This window comes from Gossypium hirsutum, chromosome A08 (assembly GCF_007990345.1).
Source record: "Gossypium hirsutum isolate 1008001.06 chromosome A08, Gossypium_hirsutum_v2.1, whole genome shotgun sequence".
Lineage (NCBI taxonomy): Eukaryota > Viridiplantae > Streptophyta > Magnoliopsida > Malvales > Malvaceae > Gossypium > Gossypium hirsutum.
In genome coordinates this window covers 36,066,064-36,087,975 of record NC_053431.1, presented here as the reverse complement: position 1 = coordinate 36,087,975, position 21,912 = coordinate 36,066,064, and the positions used below count along the sequence as shown (strand labels likewise).

Genomic DNA, 21,912 nt, shown 5'->3' with positions numbered 1-21,912 from the left:
TTTTTAACTAAAACCTAACACAATTCAAATGATACAACAGTTTGTTCAGTTTGATGGTTTGCAGGATGAAGATCCCAAAACTCACTTAGCAAACTTTTTGGAACTATACGAGACATTTAAAATTAATGGCGTTTCTAACGATGCCATTTGTATTCGGTTATTCCCTTTCTCATTGAGGAACAAAGGTAAACAGTGGTTGCACTCGTTACCAGGAGGGTCAATTTCTACTTGGGAACAAATGACCGAAAAAATTTTACTAAAATATTTTTCGCCGGCTAAAACGGTTAAATTACGTAATGATATCTCTTCTTTTGTGCAGATAGATTTAGAAACACTCTACGATGCATGGGAGAGATACAAGGACCTTTTGAGAAAGTGCCCTCACCATGGGTTACCGCTTTGGCTACAAGTTCAAACGTCCCATAATGGCCTAAATCCTTCGACACGAAAAATGGTTGACGCAGCTGCTGGCGGAACCATCAATAATAAAACACCTGAAGATGCTTATGAGTTCATAGAGGAGATGTCATTGAATAACTATCAGTGGCAAGTCATGAGGACAAAGCCAACAAAAACAGCCGGTGTTTATAACGTCGATTCGGCCACCATGCTCTCTAATCAGGTAGAACTCTTGAATAAGAAAATTGATGGTTTTCTTAGTTCTTCATAGGTTCACCTAGTAATGCAGTGCGAAGCAAGTGGAGGTGGAACAAGCCATTCGGAATACCAACCTTATGGCCACAACATGGATAACAAGCAATTAAATTACATGGGTAATAATCCTCGACCTCAAAACAATCCATATAGTAACACTTATAATGCAGGTTGGAGGAACCACCCAAATTTCTCATGGGGAGGCTAAGGAAATTAGTGACCACCTCCGGGCTACAAACAGACACCTTATCAACAGGAAAAGAAACCGAACCTTGAAGATAAGCTCACAAATTTTATCTCGGTATTAGAAACCCATTTTCGGAACACTGAAACAGCACTTAAAAATCAACAAGCGTCAATCCAATGGCTCAAAACTCAGATAGGCCAGCTTTCTAAACTAATCTCCGAATGACCACAAGGTAGCTTGCCAAGTAATATTGAACCTAATCCAAGGGAACACCTCAACGCGATTAATATTCAAAATGAAGAAGGATTTGTTGAGCCTGAGCCAGAACCGAGGCAAGAAACGGTGGTAAGCAAAAGTAAAGGTGAGGTAGATTATAATAAAAACAAACCAGTGACTGTCGAATCTAAACCTCGTGTGCCATATCCCAACACGACAAGGAAAGACTGCTCAGATGAACAATTTGGTAAATTCCTTAAACTCCTAAAAAAACTTACATATTAACTTACCGTTTATTGAAGCTCTATCGCAGATGCCAAACGCAGTGAAATTTTTGAAGGAGCTTTTAGCAAATAAGCGGAAGTTGGACGAGGCATCGCATGTGGAGCTAAACACAGTTTGCTTAGCTATTCTCCAGAATAAACTACCTAACAAACTAAAAGATCCAGGGAGTTATACGATTCCTTGCTTAATTGGTAGTTTAGATGTTAATAATGCATTAGCTGATTTAGGGGCTAGTAACAACGTCATGCCTTACAAAATGTTTAAGCAACTAGGTCTCGGGAAACCCAAACAGACTAGGATGACTAGGATGAGTATTCAATTAGCAAATAAAACTATAAGATTCCCTAGGGGTATTATTGAATATGTGCTAGTTAAAATCAATAAATTTATATTTCCCGTTGACTTCATTATTCTAGACATAGAGGAGGATAGCAACACTCCTTTAATTCTAGGAAGGCCTTATTTAGCAACTGCTAAAATGATCATTGATGTTGGCACAGGTGAACTCACACTCCGGGTGGGAGACGAAACAATCATCCTTCAAGCTCACAATTCTGGCAACACATCAGAAATTGAAGGTGATCGTTTCACCCATTCTACTAAAACTGACAATATGGTACAACCTACTTTGCAGGAAATGAGTCTGAAAGAAGCACATGAGTCATTCTCAAGCAATAGTAAAGAACCTACTCATGAAGAACAAAGGCTACAAATAGAGGAGCTAGATGAATGGCGAACACATAAACCGAGAACACATGATAAACCAAAACTACGCCAGAACGAGCTCGATACCTTTCCAAATCAACTTCAGGTTGGTGATAAAGTATTATTAGTTACCGCAGATCCTCACATTGTCACTGCCAGACCGATGAAGAAATCCTTCTTACGGTACTTAGTATTTTTTCATTCGGTACAGTTGAGGTAAGTCAGCCCAAGTTAGGCACTTTTAAGGTAAACAACACTCGTTTAAAACCTTATTTTGATGAGATTGATAGCAGGAATGAGGAGTATAAACTCCTCGAACCACCATGACCATTCAATGGAGAGGTAAGTCGAGCTTAGACTATAAATAAGCGCTTTTCGGGAGGCAACTCGAGCACTAACAATATTAATTTCATTAAATTTTAGTATTTAACACCTAACTTACTAATATAGATATTGAATACAGGTTTTTCCACAAAGACATGGCCAAGCACACGGACGTGCTTAGGGCAATGTGAAAATAGGGTAAAAGATTTCCCCAACACGGGCTATGATAAAACACCGCGGTCGTGCGACATGGTCATGGTCGAACCTGCCAAAACAACACAGGCGTGCGACACGTCTGTGTGGAAGAACCGTGGGTGAACCTGTTAAAACAGCGTGGGCGTGCGACACACCCGTGTCTAGTACCCGTGGTCGAACCTGTTAAATTAACACGGGAGTGGACCTTGCATACACAGGCGTGGGAGAAGTGAATGAAGTTAGACACGGTCATTCAACATGGCCGTGTGCACCCACACGTCCAAGGAACACGGGTGTGTACGAAATGTCAGACGCGTCCAAATTCAAAATTCGCGAATCACACGGGCTAAAATTGGGGAACACGGGCTTATTACCTAGCCGTGTGCCCCAATATCTATAAAAACCCTACACTATTCATTGTCTTCCCCACCCAAAAACCCTAACCCTAGCCACTGCAAGTCCACACGACCTCTCCGCTATGCCCGTGCGCCGCATCCAACTCTATTTTTGTCGTTCATTCTCCCTTTTCTAGCGTTTGTTTACTTTTTTCCTTCTAATTGCACTCATTTTTCATGTTATTTATCATAGAACTATGCATTTTTCATGATTAGTTTCATCTTTCTCTCACTCACATTTTATTCATAGAACAAGCTATTATCTTTTTCATGTGCAAATTTTTACTCTTTATATGATTCCTCTACTTTATTTGATTAGTTAGAAGTAAATATTCATGTTTAGAACAATAGACATACTCATGCCTTTAGTGTTAACATTTTTCATCTGTCACACAAGCTGCATTCATGAAATTTGTTGTTATTTTCACTACATACAATTGATTGCTTTGATTAACTTGTTAGTCTTAGTAGTTGCTGAAATTATGATTGTTATTTACAATTTGTCTTCATTTTACTTTGATTATTCCTCAAGATGAATTAATGGTTTTGATTGCAGGTACCATGTCATCTTCACGAGGAAAGAAAATCGCCGTACTTACTTCCAAGAAACGGAAGGGAGTGTCATCTTCCACGGGTCCAACTGCGGAAATTCGTCACCTTCTCCTACAGTTTCCTCATGGACCCCAGAAAGAACTTTTTCAAATACTTCGGGCCCAACCTTTAATTGTGGGCCGCTGCATCGACTGGGTTGCCGTAGAACAAGTTCAGTTGGCTGATGCAATTCAGGCCCTCCTAACCACTGACCCTTGGGAGATGTTTTTTGGGATCATCGAGCCAACATACCTCGAGCTCACGATGGAACTATGCTCAACGTTCCATCTTCAGACCGTAATGACGAACTACGATGTTCCCGGTACGGTCCAATTTCACCTAGGTGGATTAATCCGCCAGCTAAGCATCCTAGAGTTCGGTGCTGCACTGGGCTTATATAATGAGGAGTTCAAGGAGGAGAATGAACTACATGGTCTCACTCACCACATACACTTCTCTCCCTCGAAGTGCTGGCACACTTTGGCCCCTGGCGCGGCCTCCTACAATCCTAGCCACTCTAAGGCATCAGTTCTCCCACCTTCCTTGAGGTACCTACACGCCATTTTGGCTCACATGATTACAGGAAGGCGAGAGAGCACTGGCGTCGTCAACACTCACGACACCTACTTTTTATGGTGTATGTCACACGGGCACGTCATTGACCTTGCCTATTTCATCGCCCTCGTGATTCAGCACCAAACTGAGTGGCATAGGAAGGGGGTCATCTCTATTGGCCCCTATGTGACGCGATTGGCTTGAAACTTCGGGCTCCTGGACACTGCGGCCCAAGAACCATCATTGACCCTCATTGGCCAGATGTCTCCACAAGGCATCTCGAGCATGCTTAGCATGAAGATGATCGAGAGGCACCGAGGAACCTACCCTCCTCAATATCATCTGGCCCAATCTACCGAGGAGGAGGCCTACGAGGACATTCCTGATGATGTCCCTTCGCAGCACGAGGACCCACCATCCCAGCCACCACCACCTTCTCGTCCAATTCATACGACAGCTTCATATGCTGACATCTTTGAGCGCCTCACTCAATTCAAGCAGCAGTGTTTTCAATGAATTGACAACATTGATGCTACTCTACAGCAGATTTGTCAGCACCTTCACATCTCATCGCCAGTCCTACCTCGCAAACCATCTAATAATGAAGATGTTTAAAAATATTTATTTATTATTTTATGTTTTTAATTTTTTTAAAACTACTTTTTATTTTTATTAGATTTTATATTTTTATTTTAAATTATCAATTTCGGTTATTTCTTTATGAGTACTTATTCTTCCTAATATCCCCTAAAAATTTCCTAATCTTATCACAGTTATATAAAGCTCTTGAGCTCATCATCGTATAAGAACTAAAAACTCCACCGGGAAAGGTTCTCCACGACTGTCATGTCCTGATCGGCCATGACCATAGCTACCACTAGATATAATATTCTTTTGCCGCAGGACTTATGGACTAATGAACCTCTACCACCGTCAGAGTATCCTCCTCCACTCTCGCACCGATTACTCTCCAAAACTCCAGTTCGAGGAATTCATCATACAGAAAGTTTCACTTCTCTCCCTATCTTATTTTTATATTCTAATATCTATCTTTGTACATTGAGGGCAATGTACATCTTAAGTGTGGGGGGATATTTAGTTCATTATCAGAAAAACCCCTGAATGACTACCTTGTTCCCTTGGAAAGCTCTCATATCATATTTAGGATAAATTTTGATTGATTTATGATGATGATTGATATATCTTGAATTAAAACATATGCATTTATGCATTGATTGTTTAAACATCAAGAAATTAGAGAATCAAGCATGATATGTTGATTTTTAAGAGTTTAAAAGTTTAGGTTGTTTCCCCAAAATTTGGTATTACTTTGAGTTAGAATTCACAAGTTTTAAACATCAAAAAGCCATAATTTTTGTGAGATTTTTGAGCCTTTTGATCATCTATTAATTCTTTCATGCTCACTTTTATTATTGCTTTGAGTGCATTAATATCGAACTGTTATTCTAGAACTTGCTTGATTATGCATGTGAAGACTACACCATTTGATTTGATATGTCAAAATGATTAAGGCACTTAGGATTAACCCACTCATGCCATGAAAAGCCTACCTCCACGATTAACCCCTAGTAAACCCCCTTGAGCCTAACAAGCCATTTCTTGTATTACCCTTAATATTAACCCTTAACCCATTATTGTTGAAATCCCCTAAATTAATCCCTATTTTTGTCAAGATTTGATTTGAAGAAATTGCTTAGCTATGTCTTGTTCTTAACTATTAGTCTATGTTATTTAACTTATTCTTAAAAAAAAATGTATACACATTAGTAATTCCATATTCTGAGAAGAAGCCCTGTTGTACGCAAGTGATGATTAACCCTTTTTCTAGTTAGGAAATTTTTCAATTCAATATTGATTCTAACCCTTTCTTTTAGCTTGTGACCACACCCCCTAACCAAGCCTCATTACAACCCTCTAAAGACCTTTTGATTGATGTATCATCCCAAATTATAGTGGTGGAGATTTGATTTTCATGCAAGCCTATGGTAATGACTTTTCATTATTGACTATTGAGTGCTTCATTTATTGTCCTTAAACACCTTGAGTGATTTGAGTGAATCTTTAGTGAGGATGTAAACTCTGTGATATTCTGAATCAAAGGCAATTACTTAGATGAGGGGAGACACCTATGTTTGCATGATTAAATACTCAACTTGGAATGTTTGAAACTTTTATGTTCTTTTAGTTGATTTCTCAATTAATGATTACCTATGGATTATTTTGAGATATTATCGATAGAAATTATAAGTTGAGAAGAATTTATTTTGATTATGAGTTGAGAATTTTGCTTGAGGACAAGCAAATTCTTAAGTGTGGGGGTATTTGATAAACCGTAATTTCTAGATATTTTTACCCCATGTTTAACACATTTTATGGATGATTTTCCCTTAGAATTGGTGAATTCGATGCTCGTAATGCTTTAATTTCATGTTTTATACTTAGGAGAGCATGGGATAGCGAAAGGAAAAAGAAACGGGCCAAAAACGGAGAAAATGGGCCAAAGCACGAAATCAAAACGACCTGGACTTCCTCACACGGGCAGACCACACGGCTGTGTCAATTTGGCAGAATCAAAGCACGACTCACACAGGTAGAACACACGCCCGTGCCATTCTAACAGGCTCGAACAAGGCCTGAAATAATCGCACACGGGCGTGTTACACGGGCGTGCCCCTACCGAGCCCAAGTTGAGTCCAATTCGGAAAAGGCCACTTTTGAAGGCTCTTAGGCATCCTAAAGCATATAAATACACCCTAGAGGAGGAAGAAAGAACACACACAGAATAGGGAGTAGAAAATTACTCTAAGGAAGCCGATTGATCCATCTCAGAAGCCAGATTCATCATCAAGACTAAAGATCTTTCCTCAATTTCCCCTTCAGGAGTTTTGGGTTTTCTTTATGTTTTGTATTCTTTATTATTCTGAGATGTTTTCTTATTTAGTTATGAACTAAATACCTAAGAGGAACGAAACCTAAGACGAATCTTGTTATTACTTTCTGAATTGTATCATAAATATTTAACTTGTTCTTAAGTATGTGTTCTTAATTCTTGTTTTGATATTCCAGGATACTGATTCAAGATAAGCTCTTATTCAGAGGAGGAATAGACCCTGTCTAAAGTACATTTGTCATAATTAATCGGAGTTGTTTGCGCGCCTAGACATAGGGTAACAAGATTTTGCTGGATTAGGGTGAAACCTAATAAGGGGATCCATAGATCGAGTTAATGCAACCCTAGGGTGTTAATTAGAGAAAGGTCTCAATTATTCAATCTAGGGATTAGACGTTATTATTCTTGAATAGGGATAATAACATAACTTAGGGATCTCTACGGAACAAGTTAAATGAATAAATCGTCCGATTCGGAGCCAGATTAACAAGTACAGTCTAGGTGGATTTTTCCTTAGGTATTGTCTTAATTCAATCGATTTTCCTAAAAGCAATTCCTCAATTCTATTCTCTGTGAGTTCTTAGTTTAGATAATTAGTTAGTTAAAACAGAACCTCTTTATTCCTAGGCTAGATAATAAAAAGACAGTCATTACTAGTACTTTTAGTTTCTTTGGATTCGACAATCTGGTCTTGCTAAAACCTTACTACTATTCGAGAGGTACACTTGCCTATGACGCAATAATAGTTAGTTTCAAGAACGATTAATTATAAATATTTAAAACCTATCACGAAATCACGCGATCAGGTGTCTTATTATTCAAAGTTCTGTCAGTTGTTGTATCAATTAGTTTCCTAGTCTAGGGATTCAAACCGTTATAAAAAGTTTGAACTTGTAACCACAAAGGTAACCCATGATGAGGGCACCTTCTCAAAAGATCCATAGATCTCTCCCATGCATCATGTAATGTAACAGCCCGATTTAGACCCTAATCGAAACGATGATTTTGGGACCATGAATTCGAGTCAAAAAAATATTTTAAAATAATTTACTCTGTTTATTTTGTGTGAATTTATATCTACGAAATTTTTAGGATTTAATTTTATTGTTTAGGTGTCCGATTAAATAAATGGAGTTAATCGCGTAAATTGGAAATTTGGTAGTTTAATGTATAAAGGGCCAAATTGATAATGCCTTATTAAATGGGAGACTTTAAGTTGTAAATGGCCCATTAGCATTATAAATGGATGGCTAAAGACATTAAAATGTGATAAAATAATGTTTTAACTAAGGTTAAATTAGTAAATGTAATAATATGTTATAAAATATCTTATAATAAACATAAAATAAGCTATTCTTATGTCATTATCTTTGTTCATAAGCCGAAACCATAAACAAAAGAAAAGAAAAGGAGAAAGCTAGGGTTCGACCTATTTGGAGTTCAATCAAGGTTCGTTTTCTTGTTGGTTTTTGATAATTTTTACGTTTTTGAGATCGTTGCTTAGTAATCTTCAAAACCCAAGCTTTAATTTTTTATTTTGATGAATATTTTAAGTTGTGCCATTGTTGATAGCTTGTGGTTTTTTTTGTTCGATGATGAAAAATGAAAGATATGTTTTAGATTAACATATTTTGTATTGGAGTTTTTGATGATTTTGAGTAATTAGGACTTAATTACAAAAATAGTAATTTGAGGGACTAAAATTTGAAATTAATAAAACATATGGACTTGTATGGGCATGGGCACCATTCAGCCTAACATGGGTGTTGTGAAATTTTGTGTATTTTGTGTTTTGTGCAATAGGGATTAAATTGTAAAAAATTGTAAATGTTATGTGTAAAATGGTAATTTGCCTATTTATGTGTTTCTGGGCTAAATTGAATGAAAATATGTTTTAATGAGCTTAATTTGAATATGTTTAGATCAAGAACCAAAGAAATCGGATTTGGACCGGGGAAAAACGAAAGTTGCCGAGTAGCAGCCCCGTCCTATTCTACGACGTCCGAGGTAGGTTTATAAGCAAATAGACGTGTTTAATTGTAGTTAAATATTAAATATACATGCTGTTATCAAATGTTAGAACTTATATTTGATAATAGTCAAATATGAAAAGGCTTGGTTTCTATGTTTCTGAATTCGTTACGATCGAGTTGCGACGTCCGAAAGCCCCATATGAACCTTAGGAATAGCTAGGATACATATGTCATGACATAGGATTTCGGTATATGTGAACGAGTAAGTCCATGGCATTGAATTATGATTCTGATATGTGTTTACGAATAAGACCCTGTCTGGGACAGTGGCATCGTTTTGAGGCTACATTTAAGACCACATCTAGGACGTTGGCGTTGTACGATCTATGTAATTATCTGAGTGTCCTATCCAATTTCGAATGGTTCATCGGGCAAAGGTAAATCGTGATCGAATGTGTAAATGAGTTAAAAGCCAGGTATGATTTAGCCTGTTAGCTATTGATATTAAGGTATGCGTGAGACTTGGAATTTGACAAGTTTTACGTGATGCAAAAGACAATTTTATGTGAAATGAACAAGTGTATTTGATTCGAACGAATGTTATGAATATTATGAAATAAATTTTGGATATAAATATATATATAATCATACATATATTCGTTCATACTAGTAGTAAAGGCACATGATAATAATAGTTGGACTCTTGTGGCTATGCGAATAGATATCTATATATGTGTTGGATCGTATAGTGATAATCTAATCTAGAAGGTTGATTTTACATTTGGTTATTATGATGTCATAACATTCGGCTATGATAGTCTTATGCAAGAAAATGCTATTATCCATTTTATTTGTAAGTTCAAAGCTAAAGTTGGCATTATTAATACAGTACAACTTAAATTAAAATGAATTGATTATATTTTGGAATTGTTTATTTGCTTTAAACTTACTAAGCTATGTTAGCTTATTTTGTGTATATGATTCTTTGTTTTATAGATTTTGGATTCAAGTTACAAGCTCGGGGATCGTCAACAAAGTCTATCACACTATCAATAGCCTCAGTATTTAAATAGTTAAACCCATATTATGGCATGTATAGGCTGGTTTTTATTTCGAAAATGTTGAAAGTTGGTTATGTATATAAGCCATGCGAAAATGGCTAAATTATTATATTAGTGATCGGTTATGATAAGTAAGACTTATATTAATCTTGGTTACAAAGTGGTGTGCCTTGAATGCATAATGTATGTGATGAGCACTATATGTTTTGATAATGGCTTGCATATTATGCTAAAATAGGCTATGCAAATTCTTATTCAAATGTTTAATGAGTCTAACTATTGATAATTTATGATGGAAGTTTGGATGCATATATGATTTTTAGGCAGCAAGGTTCGGCCTTGAATGAGTACAGATAAAACGTATGTATGGTATGTTCATTATCATGTGATGGAAAATATAAGATGTGACATTGTTTAAATGTTAGGTGTTTATATTCTAATTTAATTAGCTTAATTAATAACGATAAATACTGCATATGGTTCATGATTTAAGTTGTCAACCATTTGACATATTTTGGATACTTTAATATCACGTGTGGCCTTGGCTTTTTGGGTAAATGCGTACCTTGCATGAGCATAAGATGATTATGTTACATAAATATCTTAACTACCATGAAGCTTGAGTGCTACCATGAAGCTTTATTTTTTCCCATTGTAGTGAAAATTGAAACCGATGACGAAAATGTTGAGGGTTCTAATAGTCCGGTTTAGACCTTAGTTGGAATAGTGGTTTCGGGACCACAAATCCACGTCAGAGAAATGTTTAAATATTATTTCCTATTTTTATGATGTGTGAATTAGCATGTGTGAAAGTCTCGTATGAAAATTTGAATGTTTGTGTGCTTAATTTAATAAAAAGGACCTAATCGCGTAAAATGTATAAGCTGTGTGCTAGATGTTAAAAGTGTCTATTTTACTTGGCTTTATAATTGAGAGGTCCTTATGTGGTTATTATGACATTTACATGTATAATGGACATTTATAGCCTTAGTATATGTGAATTTATAACGGTTTAATAAAACAACAAAATTGTCATTTAGATTATATGTTAATTAAAATAAAACAAAAGCTTAAAATAAGCTCATTTCATGCTTATGTTGCCGAAATAATCAAAAGAAAAAGAAAAGAAATACAAGTTAGGGTTCGGCCTTGATTTTCATTGATTAAGGTATGTGTTTTGATCAATTTTTGATAATTTCTACGTTTTTGTAATCGTTGCTTCGTATACTATCAAACCCATGCCTCAATTTCTAATTTTGATAATGATTTTGAAATGTTCCATTGATGAAATTATGAGCTTTGTAAAGTTAGTTGTTGATAAATCAAAGTTTGATGTTGGTTTACATGTTTTGTCTTTGGATTTTTTATGATTTTGAGTAAAATGGACTAAATTGTGAAAATTAGAAATTGAGGGACTAAATGTCAAATAAATGAAATGTATGGACTAGTATGAGTACTAGGAGAATTCGGCTAAGCTTGTGTACAAGCAAATTATGTGTATTTTGTGATTTTGTGATTTAGGGACTAAAGTGTCGAAATGTGAAAATGTGATGGTTAGTTTGCAAAATGTTCTAATTGTTTGTATATGGATTGGTTTGAATGATTTAGTGAATAAAAAGATTAATTTTGAATACATATAGATCAAGAAAAGAGGAATTCAGACTTAGACCGAGGGAAGTCGAAGATTATAGAGTAAACAGTCTGAGTTGACAATTCTGAGTACGAGGTAAGTTCGTACGTAAAACATGATGTTACAAATATATTTTTGATGCTTGGATTATACATATATTGTATATATAATTGATTATGATTGAATACGATGATAAATCAATGGTATTTGGCACTAAGTGTGCGATTCAAAATAGCTTCGGCTATCTGAGGCACTAAGTGTGTGATACTGAGATAGCTTGGGTTAATTGAAATGGCACTAAGTGTGCGAAATCATTCTAGCTTCAACTAATCCTTAAAGCACTAAGTGTGAGGATGTTAAAGCATGAACAATCTTCGGAAAGTCTTAAAATATCTGAACGAGTGATGAGAATGAAAATGAATAAATACGGGAAGGTTCAAGTATGTATGATACTTATGTGATAGATGATGTTATGCATATCGAGTTCATTGAATTGGTATAAATATATGAATGGTGTTGGTATAGAATTGATAGATGAATTAAGAATTATTAAATACCCCGGTGTTGATGTTTTACATTTTATAATCTGTTGATGATTTTTGGTACGAGCTTACTAAGTTTTGGAAAGCTTACTCTATGTATGTTTGCATTGTTCTTATATATATCAAAGCTACTGTGAGCTCGGGGATCGTCGAGGATCGTCACCACACTATCGAATCTTATTTTGGTACCTTTTGAAAAAGTATCTAGTAAAGTATGGCATGTATAGGCTAGAAATACTTTGGATAGGTTTTGTAATGTTTATATTTAGCCATGTGATATAGTTTGATATGGTTGTGTTTATGTTTTGATTTTGGTATATGAAATGTGAGGCAAAACGATCTATTTGATGTGTTCATGAATGGCTAAGAGAAATGGTTAGTTTGGTAAGTTTTGGTATGAGATTTAGTCATGAGTTTAGAGATTATGAGACCATATGTTTTGATATGATTTGGTCTTATGTTTTGGCACAATTGTGTTGAGTTTATAAGCATGTAAATGATTGATAATTTTATGTCATGAATGTTGTAAGGTTTGGTATAGAAATTGGCTGAAATTGTTGTGTAAATATGCTTGGTTTGGTACTTATAGGTTTAACCCATTTTGTAATAGCCCAAAATTGGGTCTAGTTGGAACAGAGGTTTCGGGACCACAAAATCCGATATAGATATAATTACTTTATTATTATTTTGAGGTCTATGATATGATTGCATGATTATGTGAAAATTTCGTGAAGAAATTCTATGCATAAAGTGATCAAATTGAAGTTAGGGACTAAATTGAATAAGTTGCAAAACCTACATTCTAGAAGTTTCTAGTACGAAATTACTTTGAAATATTAATTAGGAGGTCTTAAATAGAATTTTACCAATTTCTAAGTGATGGACAAAAATTGGACATGGATGGAATTTTTGAAAGTTTAGTAAGGAAGGGCATTTTGGTCATTTGGTAATTAAAAGAAGTAAAAAGGGAAACTAATGCCAAAATTGACTTATCTTTTTCATGGAGGCCTAAATTAGCATGGGGGAAGCCATGGCTAGGGTTTTCAAGCTTTCCAAGCTCAATAGTAAGTCCGTTCTAACCCCGTTTTTCAAGTTCTTTACGTTTTTGGAATCTCGGTAATTTGATTAAGCTTATTCTAGCAATAATTTAAGCTAGGGTTCATATTTGGAAAAATACCCATAGGTGAAATGTGTTTATTTTGATGTTTTATGATAGAATATGAGATTTTAAATTATGTTAGATAACTTTTGCTACTCGGTTTTGAGTGAAAACGAGTAAAAGGGCTTAATCGGTAAAAATACCTAATAGTCATAAGTATATGTTAGAGTGAGAATTTGATGTTTCCATAAAAGGGAAAAGTCATCAGCATGTCATAAAACATAAGAATAAGGGATGAAATTTAATTCCCGAGCCTAGGGGAAAAAGTGTAAATATGCAAAAGTTTAGGGGCAAAATTGTAATTTTGCCAAAGTTTGAGTTAAGGACTGTTTTGAATAGTAAATTAATTAAATAAGTAAAATATGATGTTTTAGATCCCGGAAAATGAGATTTGAACCTAGAATGAGAGAAAAATCAAAAATTGGGAAAGTTGGTAAAATGGTCGTTTTAGTATCGAGGTAAGTTCATATGTATAATAAGCATTAATTTATGCATGTTTTAGTATCTGAGGTTTTGAAAGTATGTAAGTTGGTATGATAATAATACAGCAATAATGTTGTAATTTATATTTGAAAGTTAAATTTAGTGAATTAATTGAATTATGTTAAATTAAATGATTATGTTGCGAAGTTTATGAATTGATTTAAAAATATGTCTATGGTACATGAAGTGCATTGAATTATCATACATAAATGTGATTTCTATGATTATGAATATTATGGGAAATTGTAAGTTCATATGATTTTTAATAAGGCAATGTGTAATTTAATGTTATTGCCTTGATATTAAATGAGATGTAAGTTTATATGTAAGTAATACATCAATATTACTTGTATTATGATATTTTATAATAATATTGGAAATATGTTTGTGGATAATTACTTGATTAGTGAAATTGTTGGAAAAGAGAGAGAAATCCTAGTTGAACCTTCGGAAAGATTGGATGATACAGATAGTATGTAGCTAGGTCACATGAATGGTGCTGAGTGCACATCATGTGTACAAGAGAGCTACAAGACATTATGATGTAGCTAGGTCGCATGAGTGATACTATGTGTACACCATGTAGACAAGAGAGCTACGGGATATATGTAGCTAGGTCGCATGCGTGGTTTAAGGTGAAGGACACCATGTAGACAAGAGAGCTACGAGATAAATTGGCTAGGTCACATGGGTGGTACTGAGTGTTCACCATGTGTACAAGAGAGCCGAACTATATGATGGGTGGAGCTATGTGCTGAAACCACCAAGTATCGAGGATTGATCCGAAGTGTTTAATGGGAGACTCTCTATGTATTGCTTTGTGAGTTTTGTGATGAATAAGTGCAGGAACTTGGTTATGTGAATGATGTGTTCATTAAGTGACCAGGATGTGGTAAGGTTATAAACAAGTAAGTTACACATAAGGATGATTTCATGGTGACCTTGTGATCATGGGCCTATACTTGTGATGTATGAAATGTGGTGAAAATGATTTGTGATATGTATGTTAAAATGAGGTTAATACATAGAAAGTGTGAAAGAGTGAATTAGCAATAAAACAGTTTTGGACAGTAGAAGTGACGTGATTTTCAAAAATCACCAAAAATAGTAAAAATTGAATCAGAGACTAAATGAGATATGAAATTAAATCTTAATGCATCTATTTTCATATAAAAGAAACAGATCAAGAAAATGAGTTCTATATTTTGAGATATTTATGTTTTTGTGAGACTGGTTCAGAATTGTGTATGTGATCCCCAGTTCTGACTTTCGAAAATCACAAAAATTTGGATAAAAATAATTAGAGTCTTAAACTTATATTTTTAAAATCCCTAATGAGTCTATTTTCAAGATAAATCAACAAGAACATTATCCGAGTTCTGTACTCTGAGATAATTAATTTTTAGTGAAGAGAGGTCAGAACTATCAGAAATTGAAATAGGGGAAATTTTAATGAATAAAATGTACTAATTGGCTGAACCAAAAGTTATGAAAATTTTATGGTGGAAAGATATGTGAGTCTAGTTTTAGGGGAAATTTACAGATCTTAATTTGGAGTTCTGTAACTCGAATTATAAATAAGTAAGTGACTATGACTTGTGTGGATAGTTTGATGTAAGCATTTATTAGTAAATTGTGAAATCGTACTTACGAGAATGCTATATACATTAAGGATGTGGAATGGAGAGGAGGAGGAGAAAAATAAATATATGTGGAATACATGGAAACTATGGTATATGAAATATTGATATAATAAAATAAATGATATGTGTTTATAAGCAAACAGAAAGAGAATGATATGTATCATGACATGTATATATATATATGACTAGTCTCAATGTAATGCTTGTTGGGTATGGAGTTGAATTGAAATGTTTCAGGAAAACATGTTATTTTGCACATCTAAATTGTGGTATTTTATAAAGATATGATCTAGTTTTAAATATGAATGCTTGTGATTAAGCTAAAGATATTTGGTAAGATGATAATCTTGGTATAAATGTATAAGTGGTACTATAATAAACAAGGTAAAATGAGTATGAGAGACACATGTATGATGACATACAAATGCTATGTTTGTGGTTTAATTGAGAATATTAATGCTATGTTTGTGGTTTAATTGAGAATATTTAATCATTAAATGAATACTATGTTATATGCTTTTGATTTTGTATAAGTGTGTAAGAGATTAAGGTTGACCAAAGCTTGGAAAATAGGCTAGGTATATTCCACACAGGCAGAAACACGACCATGTGTCTCAGCCATGTATGGAACACGACTTTGGGACACGGGCGTGTGGAGCCTTAAAGCATGAAATTTTCAAGATTTTCAAGTTCGGCAATGGATACGGGTTAGGGGTGTTACACAGGTGGCTGTTGATAATTTTGATTATCATCCATCTCCACAGTAATATCATTTTTCTCTTGATCATCTATTAAAATCTATTGACTTTGCTTTGCTTCTCTTTGATTTAGGTGACAAGTTTTCTTGATCTCACTATAAAAAAATATTGGTTTTAACTGGTTACCTCTAGTCATAAACTAGAAGAACCTGTAAGAATCAAACAGAAGAAAATTTAAACTGTAACAATTAAATTAAAATTAAAATTAACAATGGCGAAATTAATAGAAATAAAGTTTTCCTAATATTTTAGTCCCCGGCAACGGCGCCAAAAACTTGATGTCCACGAAACCAACTAAAGGTCTGATTAAGGCAAGTGCACTTATCAATTAATAGTATAACTACGATGAACAAAGATATCGTTCCCATGAAGACTAAAAGTACTAGTAGTTACTGTTTTTCTATTATTTAACTAATAAATTTGAATGATTGATTGAAAACCAAAATGACCTAAATTATTTAACTACGAACACGATAAAGAACAAATCAATAAAATAAATTATTAACAACCAAGCGTCAAAACAATACCCAGGAAAGAATTCACCTAGACTTCATCTGTCACTATCAATCTAAATTACACAATTTCTTCACTTAGTATCTTGATCCGTAGAAATCACTAAATTATGCTAATATCTCTCTTCAAGAATAAGAGCAATAGACTCTGGTTGATTAATTGAAAATTCTTTCTAATTAAAACCGCTAGAATTGCATTAACTTGATTTATGTATTCTTCTGTTCGATTTGACTCTAATTGGTAGATTTATGTCATTCTATGTCTAGGATTCCATGCAACTCCACTTAATTGCGCTAGATCTACTCTTAAACAGGGTCTATTACTCCTCGGATTTAAACACATCAAACATGGATCAATAGTCTAGAAATATTAAATGAAGAATTAAACACACATAATTGAGAGCAAGATCTAAGTATTTATTACGTAAAATAAAAATCAAATGACAGAATTCACCATAGGGTTCATCTTCCCTAGGTATTTAAAAAATTAGTTCATGCTTGAAAATGAAAACATCCCAAAGATAGTATATCCGAAAGAAATAAAGGAACTCATTATAATCTCCGAAGAAATCAACAAGGACTCTTCAATCTTCAGGGAATTCTACATTAGAATCGGCTTCAATGGTGTTTTTCGAGCTATTTTCTTGAGTATTGTATGACGGCTGACTCCCATCTTCTTATGTCTGTCATATATAAGTATCAAAATGTAACAGCCCATTTTTTCAGTGAGAATCGGAATAGTGGTTTCGGGACCACAAATCCGATTCAAAAATAAAATTTATTTTTATTTTATTACATGGTCCGTAATATGTTAGAAATGCCATGTGAAAATCTTGATAAGAAAAATTTATCGATTATGTGCTTAATTAGGGAAAGGACTAAATCGCATAAAATGTAAAAGTTGAATTCTAATAGCTAGAAGGATTAAATAGCTATGGAATTCAAAACTTGAGGTCCTTAAATGGTAATTATACCATTAAAGAAAAGTATGTAGATATTTTGGTGACTTATCCATGGAAATTTAGAAAAAGGGTAAGGATTAAATTGGAATTTGAAATAATGTAATTAATTAAAAAGATGATACAAGATATCATCTTATTTTTCTCATCTTCTTCCCCAAAAATACATGGAAACCCTAGGAGAGAGAGAAGAAACTTTCATGACTTAATTGGTAAGTTTTCTTGTCCCGTTTTTAGTAATTTTGATATTTTTGAAGCCGGTATAGCTTAATTTATCTATTTGGAGGATCAAATTGAAGAGTTATCAAAGTATGGAAATTAGATCATGGATGTAGATGCTAAAAATTTGAAATTTATGGTAGAAAATGAAAGGTTGTTGATAGATAAACAACTTTTACAAAGTGATTTTTTATGAAAATGTGATTCAGGGACTAAAATGTAAAGTTGTGAAAATTGATGAAAAATTCTAAAATTTATAGAAAATATGAGCTGTAAATTTTAGGTTGAAATTTTGGTTAGGCTAGGAATAGGGAGTAAATTGCATAAATTTCATTTTCCGAGCCTAAGGACGAAATTGGAATTTATGAAAAAGTTAGGGGCAAAATGATAATTTTGCCTAGGACGTAAATTGAGTCCAAATGAATATGAAATGTGTAAAAAATTGATGATTAAAGTTATTTATATAGATCCGGACAACACAAATTCAAGGTTTGATCGAGGAAAAGAAATGGTTTCGGATTAGTAGATTTTATAAGCGAACCAGTGTTGAGGTAAGTTCGTGTAACTTAATCGAGCTTGTAAATATGTTAACTTGAATGTTTTTATTGCATGTTCAGAAATGTTGGGAAAGGGACAAAGTCTCGTTTAAATATTGAATTCTGATATATATATATGCTTTCCCGAAATGAATAAGGTCCTGCATTTGTTGCTGACAGGATTTAGCTCAAACGAGTAGTCCTAATGACCGCGTTATAGAAAGGATTAGCCTGGACGGGTAGTCCTGATATAATTCTTTTCGAGCATATGATACAATTAGGATTTAGCCTGGAATGGTAATCCTGATTAAGCTCTTCTAAGCATACGTTACATAAAAGATTTAGCCTGGACTGGTAATCCTGTAATACGATATGCGGCTCGAGAGTGTGTTCTTTGATTAAATGCCCTAAAGGATACTCTTGAATAAGAATTGACGGGTTATTGAATTGTACACCTTAAGTGTATTGCTCGAGTGTCCATCAGAATTTCAATGATTCAATGGACACAACTCTTGCAATGATGAGAAAATTATGAGATGAAATGATAATGTCTTGAAAGAATATTGCATGACGAGCTCATCTATGTTTACTTGATGTATATGAAAATTTTGACTAACATGTTTGATTGCGTGTATATGTTTAGGCAATTTTTCCAAGTTGATAGAAAACATGATATTGTATACTTAGATTTAATAAACGAGATTGGTGTAACACCCCTCACTGTATTCGACGCCGGAATAAGGTCACGAGGCATTACTGGACTTACTTGGCAAACAATCATACAATTTTGAGTCATAAATTTCAACCAAATTTAAAACCATTTGTTTTAAGTCATAAAGTCCCTAATACGAGCCTACGAGGCCCAAAACATGCGTTGGAGGTGGTCTGCGATTAAACCGAGAACTTAGGAAATTTTTACAAAACTTAGAAGATTTTTGTCATGTACAAGGGTCATGCGCCCGTGTGGTTTGGGACACGCCCGTATAGGCAGGCCATGTGGTCACACACGCCGGTATCCCTAACTCGTGTAACTCTCTGTTTTGCAAGACATGCACAAATTTAATTCAGACGGCCAAGCCACACGTCCGTGTGCTAAGCCGTGTGGTTAATTAATTTTCATAAAATAGGTGCAAACTTCAAACGGCCAGGACAAACACCCATGCCCAGGGCCATGTCCCTCACACAGCTGAGACACATGACTGTGTCTTTGCCTGTGTGCTCAATTTTGAGCATTCTATTTCTCAAAATTAAATTGTAGGGGACACACGGCCGAAACAAATGCCCATGGGGCAAGCCATGTGTCACACATGGTCTAGACACACGTCCGTGTGCCTACCCGTGTGGACAAAAATAAAGGCAATCTACTGAGCCAATTTGTCACCCTAATTGCACACCCATACACAAAAATAAATGGCACAATTTATAGCATACTTAGACAACCTAAACATCCACAATCAAGGTTAAAACATGTCATTTCAATACCTAACATAATTACAACATCATATTTTACCAAACCAAATCATACCAAACTCACATTCTTCAAGCTTTAATATGACTACCATTAATATGCATTGTATCATATAAATCTTCTAGCATACCAATAAACCAAACTTAATCATTTAACAACAAATTTATATAGCTATAAATAAGCATATAGCAAACCATTACATAACACAAACAAAAGGCATTGGCACATATATTTATATAAATAGGCTTACAACATTTTAGCCAAAAGAATCCAATCACATGGCTAAATACCCAATCAGCTTAAAGAAACATAAGCCAACACATTTAGCCAAATTCATAATGGCACATATACCTAAAATGACCAAGTACATGCCATATACTCAAAAATGTTTAAAATCATCGATACACAAAATGACAGTTGATAGTGTGATGCAATCTCCGACGATCTTAGTAAGATATATAGCTTAGTAAGCTCATATGAAAGAAGTAAACAATTCTTACGATACATTTAACATTCAAGTAATATAATATAAGATAATGTAATTTACTATAATCTCGTGACCAAAATTCATTCCATCACAAACTCACCTTGAAATCATCATTCCACGAATTTAATAATCATAAGCTTTATGTACATACCTTGTGACAGCCCAAAATTGACCCTAGTCGGGAAGTGGTTTCGGGACCACAAAACCGAGTTACAAGAAAATTTATTTTAATTTTAATTGCATATATTAAATGTGGTAGTGTATGTGTGGAAATAATAAAGGTTTAAAATTAGCCTTAGGAATGTGGATTTTCATGAAAGGACTTAGTTGAGAAATTTAGAAAAGATGATAGATAAATTGAAAGGATTAAATAATAACAAGGTGAGAAAGTATGGATTTGCATGTCAAAATGCCCTTAATTCATGAAGTGGCCGGCCATGTGATGATGGCCCTCCATTAAGTCAAGTTAAATACAATTTTATAATGGTAAATGATAAAATAATCTAAATAGAAACATAAATTAATAAGAAATGGAAGGTGGGAGAGTGTCATCTTCTCCTTGCAAAACCGAACATAAAGGAAGAAGGAAAGAAAAATGGTTAAAAACCATTCGGTCAACTTAAGGGATTAATCAAGGTAAGATTGCATGTTATTTTTCATTAAATTTTGTTAAATTTAGTTAATAGACAAATCCATATTATAACCCATAGGGTGATTTCTCTATTTGGTGAAAAAAAAATGGGCATTCGGATGTGATCGTTAGATGTTAAGAGGATAGTGTTTGATGCTTTGGAATGGAATATTAGAAAGATGAGTAATGAAATAGCTAATAGATATATGAACCTTGGTATGATATTATGGATAGATGTGGAGTTTTTGGTAGTAGAAACATTCGGCCAAATTATTATGTGGAGGAACTATGTGCTCAAATGAAATGAAAAAAAATGATATTGCATCGAAATTGTATATTCGGCATTTAAAATTAAGTACATAGGTGATGTTAGATTGATCTTGCATATTCGGCTATATAGTATGCACATTGGTGAAATTTCTTTGATTCTATACAATCGACCAAATGAGGAGGTTGGTTTACAAAGTTGGGTTTGATTCATAATTATGTATATTTGAATGTAATCATATTTGGCATAATATTATTTTGGAAGGGATAATACATTTGGCTTTGAGATATAATATGAACATTAGTTGAGACTTGGATGTCTTGAACAAGGATGATTGTAAAAAAAAAAAATGGAATTATTAAATTTATATATATATAGGTATCTTGCAAGGTAAATTAAATTACTAAACTTATTTATTTAATCAAGCTCAAGAATCCAAAGGAGGGGAATCAAGCAAAGGCAAAGCAAAGAATATTGAGTAGTTGATTGGGAATCACTTCATCCGACCTAAGGTAAGTCATTAAGCATATATTTTGTATCAATTTAAATGGTTATAACGTCTATG

General features: G+C 34.2%; 1 non-coding gene across 1 annotated transcript; it reads right to left on the bottom strand.

The window, feature by feature from the left end:
- Positions 1–286: 286 nt before the first annotated feature.
- Positions 287–393, bottom strand: LOC121205699 (small nucleolar RNA R71). The gene has a single exon (XR_005900775.1). It is a non-coding gene; the product is annotated as a small nucleolar RNA R71 (small nucleolar RNA).
- Between the last annotated feature and the right edge of the window lie 21,519 nt (positions 394–21,912).